Genomic DNA, 21276 nt, shown 5'->3' on the forward strand with positions numbered 1-21276 from the left:
TGAAGCTTAATATATGTGTCATTATTAATAAGGTATTTTTAAAAGTGTGGACATGAACAGTTTGTAATACATAGTGAATATACCTAAAACTGATAATTTATAAATGTGATTATAGTTGAAAGAGTCTAAGGAAATAAATGTCAATTTTAAGGAAACTAGAGAACAACCTAGGGAATTTATAACATAGTGATTTCAGTGGTGGATGAAAATTGTGTTCAGTAGTATAAATATAAGAATGTTTTTCTTTAACAAAGTTGTAAAAATATGGAGATAAGGCGAAAATTACAAACAATGTAACTTATTGATGATAGCTAAAAATCATATTGTAAAATTTTGCAGCAATGGCAAGAAATTATTTTTTCAATACTAAGGGACGAGAATAAGGGTATAAAGGGATATGAGATAGTTTTCTTTTGAGTAATGAAAATGGTCTAAAGTCTATTTAGGTGATGATAGCAGACCTCTGATGAAAATGAAAGCTACTAAGTATACACTTTGAATGGATTGTACAAAGCATGAGCCTGTAAAACACAGGGAATCAAGTGGTAGATGACAGACTGTGGTTAATAGGACAAATATAAGAGCAAATATATAATACTAATATAGGGTATTAAAATTAGGTGGGTTTGGGGAAAATACACTAAGTGTAAGTATATGGGCTATAGTTAGTAGTCACATTTTGATGATGCTCTTTCATAGTTTGTACCAAATATTTCACAACTATGCAATGTATTGGTGAAGGGGAAATTTATTGGAGCCTTGTGTGATAATATCCATGCTTATTTGGTAAATTTTAATATAATTTTTTAACTAAAGAAACTGTAGATTACATATATATTAAGTAAAAAATATAGGAGATTCCAGTATACCCCACTACCTCCCCCTCCTACACTTACCCACATTAACAAGATTATTGTTAATTGTAACGTTTTTATATTTGTTACAATTGATGTACACATATTGAACCATGGCTACTCACAATGGTCTACAGTTTACATTAAGGTTTACACTTTCCACTACATAATTTTATAGGTTTTGACAACATGTAAAATAATCTGTACCCATCATTGCTATATCATGCAGGACAATTCTAATGCCCCCCAAAAACTCCCATGTTACGCCTATTCTTCCCATTCCCTTCCCTTAGAACCTCTGGTCACTGTCTTTATATCAAGTTATTCTATTGCTAGAATAATAAGTCTATAATAGAATAATCATAGATTAATAAGTCTAAATTAGTTCATGGTTCATCCCCCAAACTTGAGGATTTGGGAATATTGATGCCCACTCTGTTTCTGATTGAGTGGGGCCTTATATCCCATGGAGCAGAGGGATGGAACCATTTGCTTGCAGTTGTAGATACTTTCTGTTTGGGGAGAATGGGCATTGCCCACACTTTTATTTATGAATGTCACTTATGAATGATGTAAATAAATAAAATTTTACTTAAAGATATTTTGACTATTCAGCAACTCTTATGCTTCTAAATAAATATGATAATTGTCCTTTCCAATTCCTGATTTCCTCCTCAGATTGTCCATTAGCAGTGAATACAGACACCATTGATTTTTGCATACTAAACTTATATGCAGCCGCCGTGTTGAAATTGTCTATTAGGTCTCATAGTTTTGATGTGGATTTTTTGGGATGTTCTAGTGAAAATTCTACTTTTTCTTTTGCTGTTTGGATGTCTTTTATTTTGTTATCTCTAGGCTAGTTATCTATTTCTCTAGTTAACATCTCTAGCAAAATACTGAATAACAGTGGTGATCGTACACACTCTTGTCTTCTTCTTGATTGAAGCGGGAAGACTTTCTGTCTTTCCCCATTGAGTGCATTGTCAGCTGAGTTATTTTCATATATGCACTTTGTCATATTGAGAATGTTTCCTTCTCTTCCTAATTTCAGAGTGTTTTCATCAAGAGAGGATGTGGGATTTTATCAAATGCCTTTTCTGCATCAATCAAAATCATGCGATTTTTCTTCTCTGATTCCTCAATGTGGTTTATTATACTAATTGATTTTCTTGTTTTGAACTGAAGTTGCTTATGTGGGATAAAAACACCTTGATTTTGGTGTATACGTCTTTTAATAACCTTTTTGAAATCAGTTTGCAAGTATTTGTTGAGGATTTTTGCATCTATATTCATTAGAAAAATTGGCCTATATATTTTTTTCATTGTATCTTTATCTGGCTTTAGAATTAGGGTGATTTTGGCTTCATAAAATGAGTTTGGTAGCATTCCTTTCTGTTCTATTTTCAGAAGAGTTTGAGCAAGATTGGTGTTAATTCTTCTTTGAATGATTGGTAGAATTCAACTGTGAAACCCTCTTCTCCTGTGTGCACCCCTCTCCACACAACCTTCATCACTGATACCCCACACCAGTGATCCTCCCTTGCTACAGCTGATTCTTCTACTCTGTTGCCGTCTTAGGTCCTCCCTATACTGTCCTATGTTCTATCTTTTAATTTTTATTTTAGTAACAGTCATGGCCTAACCTTTCCCCTTTTAAGAACATTCACCTATAAAATTCAGTGCTGTTATCTACAGTCACAATTATTGCTAACAACACCACCATCCATATCAAACCTTTACAATCAACTTAAATAGAAACACTGTACAAATTAAGCATCCACTCTGCTGTTTTCTAACAGCAGAATTATGGATGTGTTTAAATAAATTAATATTTGTCTACTGAGAACAAACAATTTAAAATATGAAATATGTTTCATTGACAAATATACTGTGCATTTTTCTAATACAGATATATTAACTCCATATTTTCCATGTTTATATATGAACATATACAAACCATTGATTAACATCACAACTCCTGTGGCAAAATGGATATGAGTACATATTTTTGGAATTAATGATATTTCTTATTTTTGATTTTTGTCTTAAAAAATATAATCATTTCAATTACTTGAACATTTTGGACACATTTTTACCTCTTTATTTCGCCTCATCCAACAAACATGATCAGTCACATAACACTTTGGTGATGACTTTGATAGAGTTCCTCCCTTCATTTCCATCTCTTTCTAACCCAGTATTTTTACCTGAACCTTGTAAACTTCCTAACTTATTTCATTGGTTTTTCTTACTCATTCCACAAAAGCATGATCATGCCTGAAATGTATACCTGCTCAAAATGTAAAATTCTTAGCCAACTCTTACTCTGGTATGAGCACAGATGTCCTTCAAAATGTCACACATTTATCCAAATGTTTGCTTTGTTTTCAAGGTGTCCTCTTACTCCCTCAATGTTCATTATGTTGCCATTCATTGTAAGAGTAACTCACAGTTCAACTCAATTTTCATGTCCTCCCAGATTTGTTCCATCCTTCCATTGGATGGATGTTTATTAATCCTCTGCACTTCTGTGACAGTATGCTTACACTTGTAGTTGTGGCACATATCTGTCTTTCAAAATAAACAAAAAGGGTAGAGTCCCCTTTAATAAAACATTAAATTTATTCAAAGGAGACTGAAAGCTTTGTGTAATTTTGAAATTTTGACTGGAGTTAGAATTTTCAGATGGAAGGTACTAAAATATGTTGTTGAATAAACAAAATGATCATGTTACCTGGTAAAATCTACTTTAAAATTCTGACTTTGTTTAGAGAGCAGACATTAGTTTCTACTAGACAGTGTGAATATGATACAGCAAGCAGGGGCAGGGCCTGAGAGCAGCAAAATCAATTTTATTGAGGTGTTCTATGTTCTTACATGCTGTTTTTCTTTTCTAATCATCTCTGAATCTCTAGTTGATTGCTACCTCTATCAAAGCCAAAGCAGCATAGACTGCTGCTCTGGAAATGGGTACATGAAGTAAATACCTCCCAGGGAGAAAGACACTTCAAGAAACTCAGATCTTTTCCTTAACATTTATTCTCATTATCTCTTGTCACAAACCTGAATAACATCTGTTGGCGTTTTGCAGAATATGGAGTACTCAATATTTTATTTCATTATGTTGTATAAAGAATATACCATCCCTATTAAAATTAAACAACTTGCAAATTGCAACTCTAGCTCTACTTGTGTTAAAGAGAGATTACCTATATTTCCCATTGGTTTGTTTGAATTTTTGGAACAGTTACTGTTTCAAAACTCAAATATAGAACTTAAAGCTTAGCTATTTTTCATTTACCATATGTACTTTTAAATTATTTTGAAGTCCATACATATTTTCAGCTTTCTGATTGAATTTTACTGTTATAAGCTTGAGATCCATAACTTCCAAGAGGCATAAAGTTTATGAATAATTTCTTATGAAAATATCTTACCTGCTTTTATTACCAAGAGAATTCATGTTGAAATACAGTAAAATGGTTACCATGTATATGATTTTATAGGAGAAAGCAAAAAAATCTATCATAAACATCACAGATTTGCATTGCAATATTTTATATAATTGACTCATTTGTCAAAATTTCCATTTATTCTCATCTAGGGAAATATTTTTTCCTCCTACTTCTTTTCTTCACTGCCCTTCTCTCTCACTTGTTTTGCCTTCCTCTTTCTAAATCTCTTCCACCATACCTTACCTCCTCCCTTCTTCATTTATCTCACTATACTTGTATAAATGGTGAACCTGTAAAGGACAATCAATTATCAAGAAGAGCAACATTTTTAAAGGGGAAAATGTTTTCTTGAGAGTACCTTATTCTAAGTCATTGCATTATTTACCTTCACTGAACCTAAGGGCAAATTAAAAGTTATTGATTAAATTAGCAACAGCAAATTCAATCAAGAATATTATACAACCTAGTGTATGATAGATTGAGAGCTGAAAATTTAAATTTAGGAATAAATACTGTTAAGAAATAGCCAAAAATTTACAATAATATCCTAGTCAAGTTCTGGTTCAGTATGATAGATTCTCATGTTAATTAAAATAAAATAGCCATCTGCAATGTGTGTTGCTGGGAGAAGACCCATTTCCAAAGCAGGCTTCTCCAGAAGAATAAGAAAATTGATATGTGGAAATGGACCATACCTTTAGAGTTGATGATTAGCAACACCTAGTGATAAAACTAGTTTTTGTCCATTAAAGATAGACTATTAGAATAAACAAGCATGACATACTAATTAGTGTATATTTGCTCCCCATTTTGTAAGACCCACTCTGTAAAGTGGAAACTTAATGTCAGTCAATCATAATGTTTCTTCACTTGATTCCACGATGACCCTATATGAGCTTCCCATATCCACCCCTTCAGCTGACCTCGCTTCCATTGTCTGATTGGAATATTGCCTGGTTCATGAATTATTCAGCAAAGCCATGAGATTGTAAATTCGAAGAAAACCATTTTGTTGTTGTTATCACTCACATGCCTTAGTCTCCCATTCTTCTTGATGTAACAATGAACAGATATTAAGTAATAATCTTCAGAACCATTAGATAATGAGTGGAAAGGCATATCTTGAAGAACACAATGCAGGCAGGTTTCAAGGATATTAGAGGATTAGTGTTACAGGGATTATTTCTCTCCAAGAAAAATAGTTAAAAGGACAGGCAGAAACTGTCCTGAATAATTGTTCTAGGGCTCTGAAAATTAAGTGGATATTGGGCAGCAACAAGAAAAGTGTGGAAGAAGAGGAGACATTGCGTTGAGGATTTATGAGTAACACGGGCCACTGCTGCTGCTGGTGCCCAACCCCCACTTTGGGGGCATTCAGCCTTGGGTCTTCTGGTGAATGTCTGCAAAATGAGAGTGCCACAGGTGTTTACTTCCCCAGGGGCAGGGAAAGGCAGGGACACACAGCCACTGCTGATCTAGCCTTGGACCAGTGGATTTGTATGCTGGGTGCCAAGGTTTCCACCCATCCTGCCCAGGTGCAGCCATGTCATTATTTAAATCTGGGAGTTGACAGAGAGCTAAAGACATGCTGCCTTCTGAAAAATCCTCATTACTCATCAGGACTGGCTGCTCCCACTGCAGAAGGGACTGAGGCAGGTTAGTTAGGAAATGAGAAGATGAATCTGAAATCTGACAGAAAAACATGACTATGAAAAGATGTCCATGGAATTCCACCCAGAAATCCCTGAGAGAAAGACCCTAAAGAAGGCTGCTGGAAGAACCCAACAAGATTGCATCCTGGATCAAAGAATAACCCTGAATATTCTCAATGGTTCTTATCACTGGACCCCCTTGGGGGAATTGATGGATAGAGTAATCAATCAAAACAGCAAACAGATAGAAACTCTCCTCCAAACATTAGCAAAGGGAGGAATAATTAATGGTTTAAAAGCAACCACAACCTCCCTCTCTCCCTGCTTGGACCAAGCTGCAAATATACCTGAACCCATAATCTGTTATTTTTTCCCCCATTTATATGTTCTTCACTCATTTCCTTAATAAACTACTGACCTAACAAAACTGGCATGTTCTCAAATTCTTTTATGCAACATAGCCAAGAAATTAATGGAAATCCAGGAAAAGGACTCATGATATTTTTCCTTCCTAGGAATAGGGAGTTGAAGGTGAGGGACAATAAGTGTATTCAAACTGAGAATTATGGTTCTTTTTATAAATTATTTTTATTTTTTAATTCTAATTTTTTGAAGATACATAGGTCACAAAAATATTTCATTAAAAAATATGTTTCCCATATACCCCACACCTACTCCAATCCCTCCTCCCACATCAATAACCTCTTTCATCATTGTGGCACATTCATTGTATTTGGTGAATACATTTTGGAGCACTGCTGCACTGCATGGATAATTGTTTACACTGTAGTTTACACTTTCCCCCATTGCATTCAATGGGTTATTTCAGAAATATTTCCTGCCATAATGTCCAGCATCTGTCCCTGGAATATTTAGGACAACTCCAAGCCCCAAAAATGCCTCCACATCACATCTTTTCTTCCATCTCCATGCCCTCAGCAAATATCATGGCCACTTTCTCCATATCTATGCTACAATTTCTTCCATTTCTAATCACAATAGTCCTATAGTAGAATACCAGTAAGTCCACTCTAATCCATGTTTTATTCCTCCACTCTGTGGACGCTGAGATGATGATGTCCACTTCACCTCTATACCATGAGGGGGCTTAGATTTCACATGGATGATGTGGGTTCAACCATGGATCGATGCTATTCTGCTGATTGAAGTTGTAGGCACTCTCAGCTCCCTGGTGTGGTGGTTGACCATCTTCACCTCCCTGTTAGCTGACCTGGGTAAGATGAATTGGAGAGTAGGAGTTGCAACTCTCCTGAGACTCAGGGTCCAGCTGGTACTTGGAAAGTCCAGAGATTCAAGTCTGCTGAGTTAACACCATCCCCAGCACCAACCACAGGTTCAGTAAAAGTGACATAAAAGGTATGTGTAGAAAGATCCCATCTAAGTCCAAATCCATCACACTCAGGAACACAAAATCCCAAGTAGGGCCCACTGACAAGGTACTGAACTCCAGAGCCATCTGCCATGAATTTAGATCCTGTGTGTCTCCATAGCCTTCAGGAACACCAGTACTTTGGGTTGTATCTATTTTAGCTGTCTCTGGGTCCTGCTGAGGCATGCATGAGTGCAAACCCTCTGATGACCTCCCAACTCTTTTTTGAAGACTCTTAGACATATAAACTCATTTGTCATTACCATTTCCCCCTTTTATTCTAGGTCTTTTTCTAGTTGCATCATCAGTTAGTGATTGGTAGTAATCCCTTTGCACCAGGAAGGCTCATCCCTGGGATTCATGTCCTATGCTAGGGGGAAGGTAATGCATTTACATGCTGAGTTTGGCTTAGATAGTGGCCATATCTGAGCAACACGGAGGCTCTCAGGAGGTAAATCTTAGGCACCCTGCAGCCCTAGGTCTAGTTGAAATTTCAGGCACATAGGCTCATAAGCATAGTAATCAGTATCTAGGGTTCATCATTGGACCATTCTTCTTGACTGGTCTTTGCCCTTGTACTTGCTGGATTGTTGCTGTTACACTGGGGAATGGGACAGAGTTTCTCTGGCTAGGAACTCAGCACTCCCTTAGTTGTCACTTGTAACTGTAACTACTATGAAAATACCCAATGAATAGGTTCTGAATAGACCTCTCTGCGGGGATGGGGGGTGGAATCACCAAGATCCTGGTTTAGCACAGCATGGTCAGTCATGGTTTTAGTGAACACATTGCCCACTAGCATTTGAGCAGAGGGATTTGTCAAATCACCATCTGCCGGTAGGTCAGGAAAGTACACCCCAGGAAAATAATGAGAGGCTTTTTGGTACCTTTATTTTTCTCCTCCCCAGTGCTCTTGCAAAGTGGTCTGTACCCCTTTACTGGTTCCCTAGCCCTGTATTGATCAATTACATGGGGACAATTTTAAAGACCTTGAATAAGTTGAGCCAATAATCAAGAAAGAGGTGTAATGAAAACTTTTGCAGCAATAAAATCCTAGGTAAGGGAAATAAATCCATTATCAAAATCAGATCCTTAGACATCAACAAAAAATTATAAGTCATACTGAAAAACAGGAAGATATGACCCAAAGGAACAAATCAAAATGACAGAAGAGAACTAGGATTTGAAACACCTAATCAAAGATGTTCAATCAAATCTCCTAAATCAATACAAGGAGTTGGGGGAAAATATAGCTAAAGCATTAAAGGACATTAAGTAAACACTGAGCAGTGATCCCAGATGGTGGAGAATGGAACAGCAGACTATAATCCTACTCCACAAACTGTGGGAACGTAGGCAAGTTTATGTGGCAGAAAGAAAACAAGGGATCTCAGGGGAAATTGGAGAGGGCAGGTAGAGAGTGGGAACACAGTCAGGCAGAGGAGAGGGAAGACTTGTGAGAAAGTGCAGGTAAGCCACCACCCAGCCAGATAGAGGAATAGGGAAACTGGGGAGGCAATTTGCTGGCAAACAAATGTTCAGCCTTGTTCCTAGCTCCTAGAATTAGGAAAGCCACAGTGCAACCAGAGGTGTGTCTCAGTGTCCAATAGGTTCTTAAGGTTGTAGGAGAGCTGTAGGGCAAACAGGTGTGGGGAATTACAACCAGCTGGCTCAGGATGAGAGAGGAGTAGATGTAATGGGAATATAGGATAGGTAGACAAGATCTCAGCCAGTTCTCAGGAAAAGGAGAAACAGGAGCTGGCACTTAAGTACCTCCAGGGACAGGGGAGAGTGAACAGATAATGGAGGTTGTCACACATGCCTGCCCTGGGTAAGAGAGGAACTTGGTTAGTGAGTGGGAGCCTTCACAGGCTCGCAACTGTGAGCTGCAAAGGGGAGCTGGAGAGTTAGCAAGTGAACTGACAGACACCAATCTGGTTGAAGGATAGGGGAACTAGGAAAGGTAGTTGGTGAGCTTTCAGGTCCTCAAATGGCATGGAGTGGAAGGGAGCCAGAGAGCAATCCAGCAGATTGTCAGGCACCCAGACAAAACGATAGGGGAGGAGGAAATGTGGGAAAAGCAGCCATGCAGTTTGCTAATGGCCTAAAAGGGAGGCCTGCTTATTCATTGATTTTCTTTTTCTTTTTCCCTTATTTTATCTTTTCTTTCTTTTATTTTTCCCTCTTTTCTTTTCTTCATTCTACTTTGTCTTACTTGGTCTTAATCTTCTTTCTTCTGTTCTCATCTTTCCAGTCATTGCTTTAATTTATTTTTTAATGTTTCTATTTTCTTCTTCCACCTTTTCTATTCTAATTCTTTTTTACTTTTAAAGATTTTTCACTATTATGGCTTATTTTTTGGCTCTTTTATGGTTCCTTTTCCATCATTTTTAGATTATTATAACTTTTTCTTCGTTCTGTCCTTTTTTTGTAGTATTAATGTTTTTGCAGGGAACATGGACAACTAAAAAGATATACAATAAGTAGAAACAAATGTCAAATAGGATACAAAAAAATAAATAAATAAAACCCTAGACTAGAAAGAGAAGCTATCCAACTTCAGGCACATCATGATAAGCAGATACCCAGACATTAGCAAAAAATTGCAAGCCATAGTAAGAAATTGGAAGACATGATCCAGTCAAATGAACAAACTAATACACAGGAGGAGAAGCAGAATGTGGAACTTAAAAACAAGGAAGTTGAAACAAATATCATGAGTCAACTAAATGCAGTGAAGAATGAGATAAAGGATATTAAGAAGACCCTGGAGGAAATGACAGAAGAAATCATAAATACATATATGTAAAGATAACTGACCTGTTGATGATAAAAGGGACAATGCAAGTAATAAAAATATGCTGCAAGCACACACAGCAGATTTGAACAGAGGGAAGATGTAGTGGCATTTAATACAGAATATCTGAAATTGCATAAATAGTAGAAGAGATAGATAAAAAAAGAAAAAAAATCAGCAAGAAACAGGGAATTGACTGACAACAGGAAAAACACAAATGTGTATGTTATAAGCATTTCAGTGGGAAAAGAGAAAGGAAAGGGGGAAGAAGGAGTATTGAGGAAATAATGGCTAAATTTTTCCCAAATTTTATGAGGGCCATAGATATATCAAAGGAGTGCAGTACGCACCAAACGATCATTCCTAAAAGGCTTACCCTGAAACTCATATTATCATATTGTCAGTCCCTCAAAACAAAAAAGAGAATTCTGAAAGCAACTAGAGAAAAAGAGATGTGTCACATAAAGGGAAGCTAGATAAGAACAAGCACTGTTTTCTTATCAGAAAACACAGAGGCAACAAGAGATTGCTATGACATAGTTAAAGTCCTAAAAGAAAAGCTGCCAACCAAGAATTCTGTATCCAACAAAGCTGGGTTTCAAAAATAAGGGAGAGTTCAAAATATTCACAGATAAACCGCAATTGAGAATAATTGTACACAAGAGTCCTGCCCATCAAAAAATACTAAAGGGAGTTGTGTAGGTTGAAATGGAATAAAAAGAGAGGGAAGGCTGGAAGAGAGTATAGAAAGGAAGATCATTAGTAAGAGGAACTAAAAGGATAAAAAATAAATTTGAAAAAGGAGAAACAAAAACAAAATATAACATATTTAAACATAAATGGCTTATGTAAGTACCGCCTTGACAATAATAGCATTAAATACTAATGTATTAAACCCTCTATTATAAAGTCATAGATTTTGTTTAGGGAATATTACCCATATTGATGCTGTCTATAAGAAACTCACCTTGACCCAGAGATGCAAGGAGGTTGCAGGTGAAAAGTTGGAAAATGATATTACATGCAAAAAACAATGGGCTTTGCAGGCTTGAGGGACCTAGGATTGGGATGATGGGTCAGATTGTTCAGGGAATTGGGGGGAAAGTTGTGGAAGAGCAGGTGAACATGATAGATTGTCAGGTATGTGGTTGAAACTATAATGTTGTGAAAACTCTTTAGAAAATATAATAAGGAAGAATTACTGGTTTAAGGTGTTTGATGGTAGGCATTTGGCACAGGGTGCACTTGGCACAGGCTTTTAGGGACTGTGTGAGTACTCATCTTGTTATAGTGTTGTATCCCCACCCTGGGAAGCCCTGATGCTCTCAAAAAGAGGGGAGGGTGTGTCTCAAGAGCATGGGTGCCTCCTAATGGGGAAGAGCAGACTATTATGTCAAGCCCTCAACTTTGTTGCAAGTACCTATGAATCTTGTCCTTCAAGCAGTGAAGCTTGGGTGTCACTGTGCACCCCGAGGGGAGAGGGAGAGAGGAATAGAATAGATGGAAGAGGAGTTAACTGGGGAGCAATGAAAGTGTTCTGCATGATTGTGCAATGATGGACACAGGCTATGTTAAATTTCACCAAAAATTTATAAAAGTATATAGTCTAAATTGTATACTGTAATGTAAACCATAATGTAAACAAAAATTTATAAAAGTGTACAGTATAAAATGTAAACCATAATGTAAATCATAACAGGACCATGGTTAGTAGCTATGTCTCAATATTTGTACATCAGTTGTAGCAAATGTAACATCCATTAGAAAAAAGATCATTGCTAGGGAAGGGAGAGGTGGATGAGGATGTTGGGTATATGGGAGGTCCCTATATTCGATGTGACTTTACTGTGACCTAAAATATTTTGAAGACATAATAAGAAAATGATGCAAGACACTGAGGAAGGAATGGAAGATATTGTCTTGCCACTGTACACACAATCCACCTATTACAGTAATAAAAGGGAAAACATCAAAAAAATTTAAAGATATTTTTCATTTTTAATACCCCAATGTATTTTTTTACTTTATTTTAGTTTTTCTAAATTGTTACATATTTTATTTCTAATTTATAAACATATCATTAATATTTCATTTTTCTACTAATTGACTTTGGCAAAATATTAACTATTTTAATTAATTTATTGAAATATATGACTCATACATAAACATACATAAACAATAAATATATAGTAAAACAGTTGTAACCTTACAAAACAAACATATATAACATCATACAGGACTCACATAACTCACCTTATCACCAATACTTTGCATTGTTGTTAAACCTTTTTAACTAATGATTAAAGAGCATTGTCAAAATATTACTACTAAACAAAGTATTTTCCCCCAAGTCACCCTAATATTATCTTTATATCATTTTGATATGAACATACATAAACAATTAAGTGTATAATAAAAGTTCTGCACTTACAATGCAAACGTGCGGAATATCATACAGGGGTCCCCTACATCAACCCTCCACCAACACCTTGCATGGTAATGAGATGTTTGTTACAAATTATGAGAGAATATTGTCAAAATCTTACTACTAATTAAAATCCTTATCTTACATTTGGTGTGTTTTCCCCCAACCCACCCCATTATTATTTTTAAAATGTATTTTTATGACAGTAGTTGTAAACTTATGAAACAATCAATTCCCAAACAACATACCACTACCAACACCCCACACTATGGGGGAACATTTTTTACAGGTAAGATAATATCATCTGATTGTTACCAGGTCCATAGTGTACATTTGGTTCACGTTTTCTAAAGTGCCTCATCAACATAGTATATTTTTGACATACATGCAAGAATATTATATTATTACTACTAATCACAGTTCATAGGTCAATACAGTTGTATTTTTCCCATGCATTCTCAACACCATGCAGTACTGATGTACATTTGCTCTAGCTCACAAAAGTCACCCCTGCATCTGTACCATCAACCACAATTCTCGTCCACCTCTTGGTTTACTGTGCTATTCACTTCCTAGATTATTCTCTAGCATTCTGTCAATTGGCATTTACATACCTAGACTACATTTCTAGCCACATCCTCATTTATAAAGTAGCTGTTACTGTTGGTTACCATCCACTCTATACATTTCCACATTTTTACAGTAAAGCTAATTAAAAATTGCACGTACATTAAACATCTCAGTCCTCCTCTTATATCCTTTAAGAATCCACAACCTACCACCAGGTCTTGAAGTTATTTTCCTACAATTTCTTCCAGAAGCTTTATGGTTATTATTTTTATTTTTAGTATTTTGATCCATTTTGAATTAATTTTTGGGTAAGGTGTGAGATAGGGGTCTTCTTTCCTTCTTTCAGCTGGGGATGTCCAGTTCTGTCAGAACCATTTATTGAATGGACTGTTCTGCCTGAGCTGTGTGGGTTTGAGCAAGCTAGTCAAAAATCACTTGACCAAATATGTGAGGGTCTGCTTCTAAACCATCAATAATGGTTCCATTGGTCAATGTGACTGCCTTATGGCATACCATGCTGTTTATATCACCATCGCTAGATAATATGATTTAAAGTCTGGAGATGAAGTTTTGCTTTTCCTTTTTATGTTTCTGGCTATTCAGGACCCTTTACCCTTCAAAATAAATTTGGAAATTGTAGTTTCAATTATTTTTAAATGCTGGTGGAAGTTTTATCAGGATTGCATTGAATCTGTATATCAATTTGAGTAGACTTAACATCTTAATGATATTTTGTCTTCCAATCCATAAACATGGAATGTTCTTCCAGTTATTTAGGTTTTTTAATTTTTTTTTTTAATATTGAGTGCAGTTTGCTGAACGCAAGTACTTTACATTGTTGGTTAAGGTTATTCCTGACTATTCGAGTTTTATCTGTCATATTTTATTTTCACCACACTTTTGACACTTTTAGCTACTTTTATTGATATAATCTTCATTTCTAGACTCCCTTCCTTGTCTCTCTCTCCTGTCTTTCCTTTTTAGGGTCTAGAACACCCTTTAGTATTTTCTGAAATTTTGGTCTCTTGTTTAGAAATACTCCTATTTTTTGTTTAACTGTGAATATTCTAATCTCACCTTCATTTTTGAAAGACAGTTTTGCTGGATATAAGACTCTTAGCTGGAAGATTTTCTCTTGTAGGTCTGAAATACATCAGACCCCTGTCTTTTTGCCTCCATGGTTTCTGGTGAGAAATCAGCACTTAATCTTATTGGATATCCCTTATATGTTAGGCATTGCTCTTCTCTTGCTGTTGTCAGAATTTTCTTTGTCTTTGGCATTTGACATTGTGATTAATATGTGTCTCAGAGTTCATCTATTCAGATTTTTTTCAAATGGGAGTACATAGTGTTTCTTGAACATGGATATCTATGTCCTTCAATAGGGTTGGGAAATTTTCTACCAAATGTCTTCAAATATTCCTTCTGCCCCTTTTCCTTTCTCTTCTCCTTCTGGGACACCAATGACACATATGTTTGTGTGCCTTTTGCTGTTGTTTATTTCCCTGAGACCTTGTTCAATTTTTCCATTCTTTTTTTCATCTGTTCTTTTTTATGTTCACTTTAGAGGCCATTTCTTCAAGCTAAGCAATCCTTTCTTCTGCCTTCTCAGATCTGCTATTATATATGATTCCAATGTTTTTTTAAATTTAATTTATTGCACCTTTCATTCCTATAAGATCTGCTACTTTTCTAAGTATGCTTTCAAATTCTTTGTTCTCATCTAGTGTCTTCTTAATATCCTTAATCTCTTTAGTAATCTCATTGAATCTATTAAGTAGATTTGTTTGAATACTTATGATTAGCTGTCTCAACTCCTTTGTATCATCTGAAGGATTATCTTGTTTCTTTAACTGGGTCATATCTTCCTGTTTCTTGGTGTAGATTGTAGTTTTTTGTTGATGTCTTGGTCTCTGACTTATTAGAGTATTCAAAGCAAAGCTTTTCTCTTTAGTTTAGGGCTTCATGCCCTTTCTCCCTTGCTAATTGTACGTAAGCAGCCAAGGATGCAATTGTTGCTATAAGCTGTGGAGGCTCAAACTGCCTTTATTGCCCCAGGAACTAATGAAGCATCTCCCAACTTTCTCCTTTTCCAGGGGTAGGGACAGAGTCACAGCTCTGTGGGATAATCCAAGTTGTGCATGCCTAGACTGTAGTTGCTCAGAGAGACTGATGAAGCTTCCAGCACCTTTCTCCTCTGTGTAGGGCAGGGATGGAGCTGCAGGTGTGGGCAGCAATCTATGCAGTGTGGGTCCAAGATGACTGCAGTTGCTCTGGCAGACTTCTGATTATTGAGTCTGTGCCAGCCAAAAGTACCTGCATTTACCTGGATATGATGGCAGGGTCCACCATCCTCCTCCCCACTCCAGGCAGGGCTGAAGCCTAGTCTAGGAATACAGGCTAATCTGGGTGAAAAAAAAACAAAACAGTTCCTACCATCACTGTGACTTTTGGTCAGCAGTCTTCCCTTCAGACTGGGGGTGGAATCAAAATGGCAACCACCAGCCTCTTTCTGACGTGGGCAGATTCATACCCCAGCTGTTCTTAGGGTTATACTTTAACCAGCTGATTCTACCAATTAGTAGCCAAAATCAGCAGACAACCATCTCCTTTTCCCCTATTTTTTTGGAAATGGAGCTTCTAATTCCAGCCACAGAATAGCTCCAAGCGCAGCTTGAGCTGCCAAAGTAAGACAATCACCAGCCTCCACAGGTTGGCCTATAAATTCCCAGAGAGGCTGGCACACATCACCACAACTTCCTCCCTGCTGGGGGTGGTGTTGGGGCCTAGGCTAGAGCTGCAATCTGATCTAGTTGGAAAGAAGCCAGTCCTCACCAGAACTGTGATTTTCAGTCTGCCCTGATTCCCTTCATGCCATGTGCAGAGTTAAGATGGCAGCTTCAAGCCTCTTTCTGGCTTGGACAGGCCCAAACTTAGCTGTTCTCAGGATCATACTTCAGCCCACTGAATTTACTCAACAGTAGCCTGAAATTGGTGCCCAACTGTCTCTTCCTCCCCCATTTTTGTGAAGTGAAGCTTTCAATTCCAGCTGCTGAACAAATCCCTAGGTGGCTTGTGCCTCCAGTGGAGAGTGTGTGCTGGCCTCTGAGGTATGGAGCACTCTAATTATGAGTCTTCTCTGCAGATGGACAGTCTCCTCCTATTCCTTCAAGGACATTGCAGGATGCACTTCTGGTCTCCTGGAGCTCCCAAACAGGGGCTCAGTCAGCTCCAGATAGCTCTGGGTGTTTACTAATTGCCCAGTAGCAGGAGCTGATTCTAGGAGCTCCTTACTCTGCTGCCATCTTGCTGGTTTTCTCTAGGCCTCATTTTAAAGACGTTTTGGATCACTGAGGGGTTTAACTGTGGCATGGGAGAGGCATTGGTGTGGACTGTCATTGATAGGAGGTATAAGGGTATGAGGAAGTTCACCAGGGTATGCATATAGAGTATATAGATATGTTTGGATATGCATTTAGTGTTGACATACTGGGTAGAGTTTCACATAACAGAGGGAGTGCTGAGTTCCCATCCTGGGGAGTTCTTTCATATTCCTCAAAAGAATAGCAACAATCTCCCAAGTGCAAGGGCAAAGACAAGTGAACAGGATAGTCCAATGATGGACCCTTGATTCTGATGACTATGCTTATAAGCCTGAGTACCCGAAATTTCAACTTGGGCTAGAGCTTCAGGGAGCCTAATAGTACCTCCTGAGAGGTACTGAGAGCAGCTCCATGTTGCTCAAATCTGACTACTCTCTAAGCCAAACTCAGCATATAAATACATTACATTCCCCCCATTATGGGGGTGAGCCTCTTGGCACCAAGGGATTACTACCAAGTACCAGCTGGTGATGCAACTAGAAAAAGACCTTGAATAAAAGGAGGAAATGATAAAGACAAATGAGTTTATATGGCTAAGAGACTTCAGCATGAATCAGGAAGTCATCAGAGGGGTCATGCTTATGCACATCTCAGCAGGATCTCAGAGACAGACAAAGTAGATACAACCCCAGTTACTGGTGCTCCTGAGGGCTATGGAGACAACCATGCTCTATAGTCATGGCAGATGGCTCTGGAGTTCGGTGCCTTCCTTGCCAGTGGCCCCTACTTTGGAATTTGTGCTCCTAAGTGTGATGGAGTTGGACTCAGATGTGACCTCTCTACACATGCCTCTGTCACTTTTATTGAACCTGTCTTTGCAGCTGGGATTTTGTGCATTCCCAGAAGCCTTGCATCTCTGGACTGTCCATATGCTAGCTGGGCTTTGAGCCTCAGCAGAGTTGCAAAACCTACTATCCAGTCGTTGGTCTTACCCAGGTCAGCTAACAAGGAGGTGACATGGTCAACCACCACACCAAGGAACCGAGAGATTCTACAACTGCAAGCTGGAGAATTTCATTCATCAGTCATATGGATCTAAGCCTTCTTTCAATTTGTAGGTGGATTGGGCCTCACCATCTCCAGGTCCTCGGGATAGAAAATAAAATATGGATTAGAGTGGACTCACTGGCATTCTACTATAGAATTATTTTGATTCTAGCAATGGAAGAAATTATATCATCGATATGGGGACAGTGGCCATGGGAGTTGCTGAAGGCAGGGAAAGGGAAAAAGAGGTGTGATATGGGGGCATTTTTGGGACTTGGAGTTGTCCTGAATGTATTGCAAGGACAGAATCAGGGCTTTATATATCCTGCTATAACCCACTGAATGGACTGGGAGAAAGTGTAAACTACAATATTAACTATAATCCATGCTGTGTAGCAGTGCTCCAAAATATATTCATCAAATGCAATGAATGTACCACACTAATGAAAGAAGTTGTTGATGTGGGAGGAGTGGGGGTTGTGGGTATCACATTTTGTGTAATCTATGTATCTTTAAACAGATTAACACAAAAAAGACCACATTAATGAAAGATGTTGTTAGTGGGGAAAATTGTGGGAGGGGCATGGGTGGGATATATGGGAATCCCATGTATTTCATTGTAACATTTATGTAATCTAAAGCTCCTTTTAAAATAAAGAAGAAATGAATGTAAAATTTTGACATTTTTAAATATAATTATCTTATATAAGTACTGCATTGACAATAATAAAATTGAGTGTTAATGGATTAAACCCTCCATTCTAAAGACATAGATTTACTTAATGTATGAAAGAATATAACCCATCTATATGCTGACTACAAGAAACTCACTTTGACACAGAGATGCAAGGAGGTTGCAAGTGGGAGTTTGGGAAGTGATATTACCTGCAAAAAACAATCAATAAAGGTCAGAAGTAACTATATATATGTATATATATATATATTTTTTTGTTTCACCCCTTTATTTTTTTTTAATGTCACATTAAAAAAAATATGAGGTCCCCATATAACCTCCACCCCCTCACCCCACTCCTCCCCCCATAACAACAACCTCCTCCATCATCATGAAACATTCCTCACATTTGGTAAATACATCTCTGAGCACCGCTGCACCTCATGGTCAATGGTCCACATCATACTGCACACTCTCCCCCGGTCCACCCAGTGGGCCATGGGAGGACATACAATGTCTGGTAACTGTCCCTGCAGCACCACCCAGGACAACTCCAATCCCTGAAAATGCCCCCACATCATATCTCTTCCTTCTACCCCCTACCCCCTGCAGCCACCATGGCCACTTTCTTCACACCAATGCCACATTTTCTTCAATTACTAATCACAGTAGTTCATGAATAGAATATCAGTAAGTCCACTCTAATCCATACTCTATTCCTCCATCCTGTGGACCTTAGAATGGTTGTGTCCACTCCACATCTATATCAAGAGGAGGCTTAGATTCCACATGGTTGCTAGATGCAATTCTCCTGCTTTCAGCTGTAGGCCCTCTTGGCTCCCTGGTGTGGTGGTTGACATTTTCAACTCCATGTTAGCTGAGTGGGGTAAGTCCAATAAACCAGAGTGTAGGGATTGCAAGTCTGTTGAGGCTAAGGGTCTGGCTATCACATGGTCAGCCCAGAGATTCAGGTCCCCTGGGTATACATTAAACCCCAGCACCAACTACAGTTCCAGTAAAAGTAACAGGAGAGACTTGTGGACAAAGATAACATCTGAGTCCAGCTCCATCACACAGAAACACAAACTCCAAACAGGGCCAACTGACATGGCACTGAACTCCATCTGCCATGACCATAGAACATGTGGGTCTCTGTAGCCACCTCAGGCTTTTATACTTAACTGATTTTTAGTCTGCCTTAGCTGTGAACATGCCCTTTCTACCTACAGGTAAATTTTAAGAAGGTGATCCTGAGAGGAGTTTCCTGGTTCAAATTTTCATACTGCCACTGTATAGATATATTGATAGGGACATAGAGACACCCACTATGCACATAAGAGCTCCTTTTCTCCCTCTAGAGCAGGACCAGGGATGCACAATGAAGTAAATTCTTTCTTGGTGCCTGGGAGAGGGAAAGATCAAAAAGACTTCCTACAATAAGCATTTTTTCAGCCCTTTATCAGTTACCACAATCATTTATCTGTTTTCCAGAATTTTGGAGAAGATAGCTCTGCTAGGGTATGCTATTTTTTCTAAGATTCTGTGGTGTAACCATACCTTGGATTATTTTAACTTACAATCTTAGTTGGCCCATCTATCAAATTAATGTTCTATTAAATGATTTTAGAATAACATTGTGAGGAAAGAGTCCCCTATTACCCAGGGGGATTTAGAATGAGGGTCTCAGAAATGGTTGTACAGAAATTCTGCAAGGGTAGCTAAAATCCAATTTAGCTAAGTGCACTGAGCAAACTGCCCTCAGAAACAAGAATCTAAGGGGGCACAGAAAAGCTGAAAGATCACTCATTGCTGGGATTATCCACAAAAGCCAGGAAATAGTCAATAAATTTACTGATTGTCCAGATGAAAGGTCTTAGAGTTCTGGGACTCTTCCTATGTTACTCAGTGTTCAGATGGGGGGAAAAAAGGCAAACAGCCTGTTATTAAAGAAAGAGGTCTCATTTGAGGGCCATTTGAAGTAGGCAGTTAGATTAAAATGACTTGCCCCTTTCTTCTACTGCAGCTGGAAGAAAAGCTCTAATTTTTCAGCTTCCTACTACTATCAGGAACTCATTTCTTTATTTCATGGGGCCAGAGCCTTCAGAATCTACTTTCTATTTCCGTCTGCCATATGCACAGAATGTATCCCTTTGCTCCTCGGCCTCTGCTGTTACGGTGAATGCTAAGGAGTGTGTAACACATCTTGTTGCTCAACATTCCCACATCCTTGGTAGACAATCTTGCTCCTGAAGCTACCTTTCCTGCCACTCCAGTGCAGACCTCCTAACCTGGCCCTGAAACTTTCCCTCCTTGTTCAATTTCCACATGGCTGATATATTTGCTGCTGTGTCCCCAGTTTCTCCCTTTGCCTTAAACTTGGCTACATGTGAATCTCTTGCTGTTGATGTGGTCACAGAAGTTTGTTGACTTGCACAAAAGGCACCCCTTCCAAAATGAAAGAAGGTCAAAAAGCTGTCTGAGGGAGCCAATTTGGGAATCTACAGACCAGGAAAATGTCACACATCCTCCTGGTGGATTAGAGAAAGAGAGATGAAGAACCTGAAAGGAAAACCATGAGTTCATAGACATCATGGACAGGAACAGCACCATATCCCCCCACAAGGTGAACAGTCTGAATAAAACCTATGCTTCACTGTAGCCAAGTGAGAGAGAAACAGATATTATCCTCCCTGGGAAGATGGAGGGTGTGGATTAGGGCAGAGAGTGGTTTCTAATCACTGACCTTGACCAGAAGAACCTGCTTTGTATGTCAGCTCTGGCCAGACCAGAATCACAAGTAAGTAGGCATGAAAAGACACTTCTCCACGGGAAAATTTGTTAACAAGTGCCACCTGCTAGACAGCTAGGAAACTGCAAGGATAAAAAAGAAAACAGTTTTGTGAGTCACTTATCCAAGACCACTTGGATCAGATCTGCTTCCCACTGGTGAGTCCCTGGCCCTATTTTGATAACTAAAAGTGGGCAAATTAAAAAATATTTAGAATAACTTGAACAAAAAATTAAAAGACGAGCCATGAAACAAAAACATTAGGCAAACAAGTGAAATTGGATATCACAGTAAATTCA

At 38.2% G+C, this 21276-nt stretch overlaps 1 long non-coding RNA gene across 2 annotated transcripts in view; it reads right to left on the reverse strand.

Moving 5' to 3' along the window:
- Positions 1–21276, reverse strand: part of LOC139437364 (uncharacterized) — a 203252-nt gene that overhangs the window by 68182 nt on the left and 113794 nt on the right. The gene's annotated exons all lie outside the window — the stretch shown is intronic.

This window comes from Dasypus novemcinctus, chromosome 22 (assembly GCF_030445035.2).
Source record: "Dasypus novemcinctus isolate mDasNov1 chromosome 22, mDasNov1.1.hap2, whole genome shotgun sequence".
Lineage (NCBI taxonomy): Eukaryota > Metazoa > Chordata > Mammalia > Cingulata > Dasypodidae > Dasypus > Dasypus novemcinctus.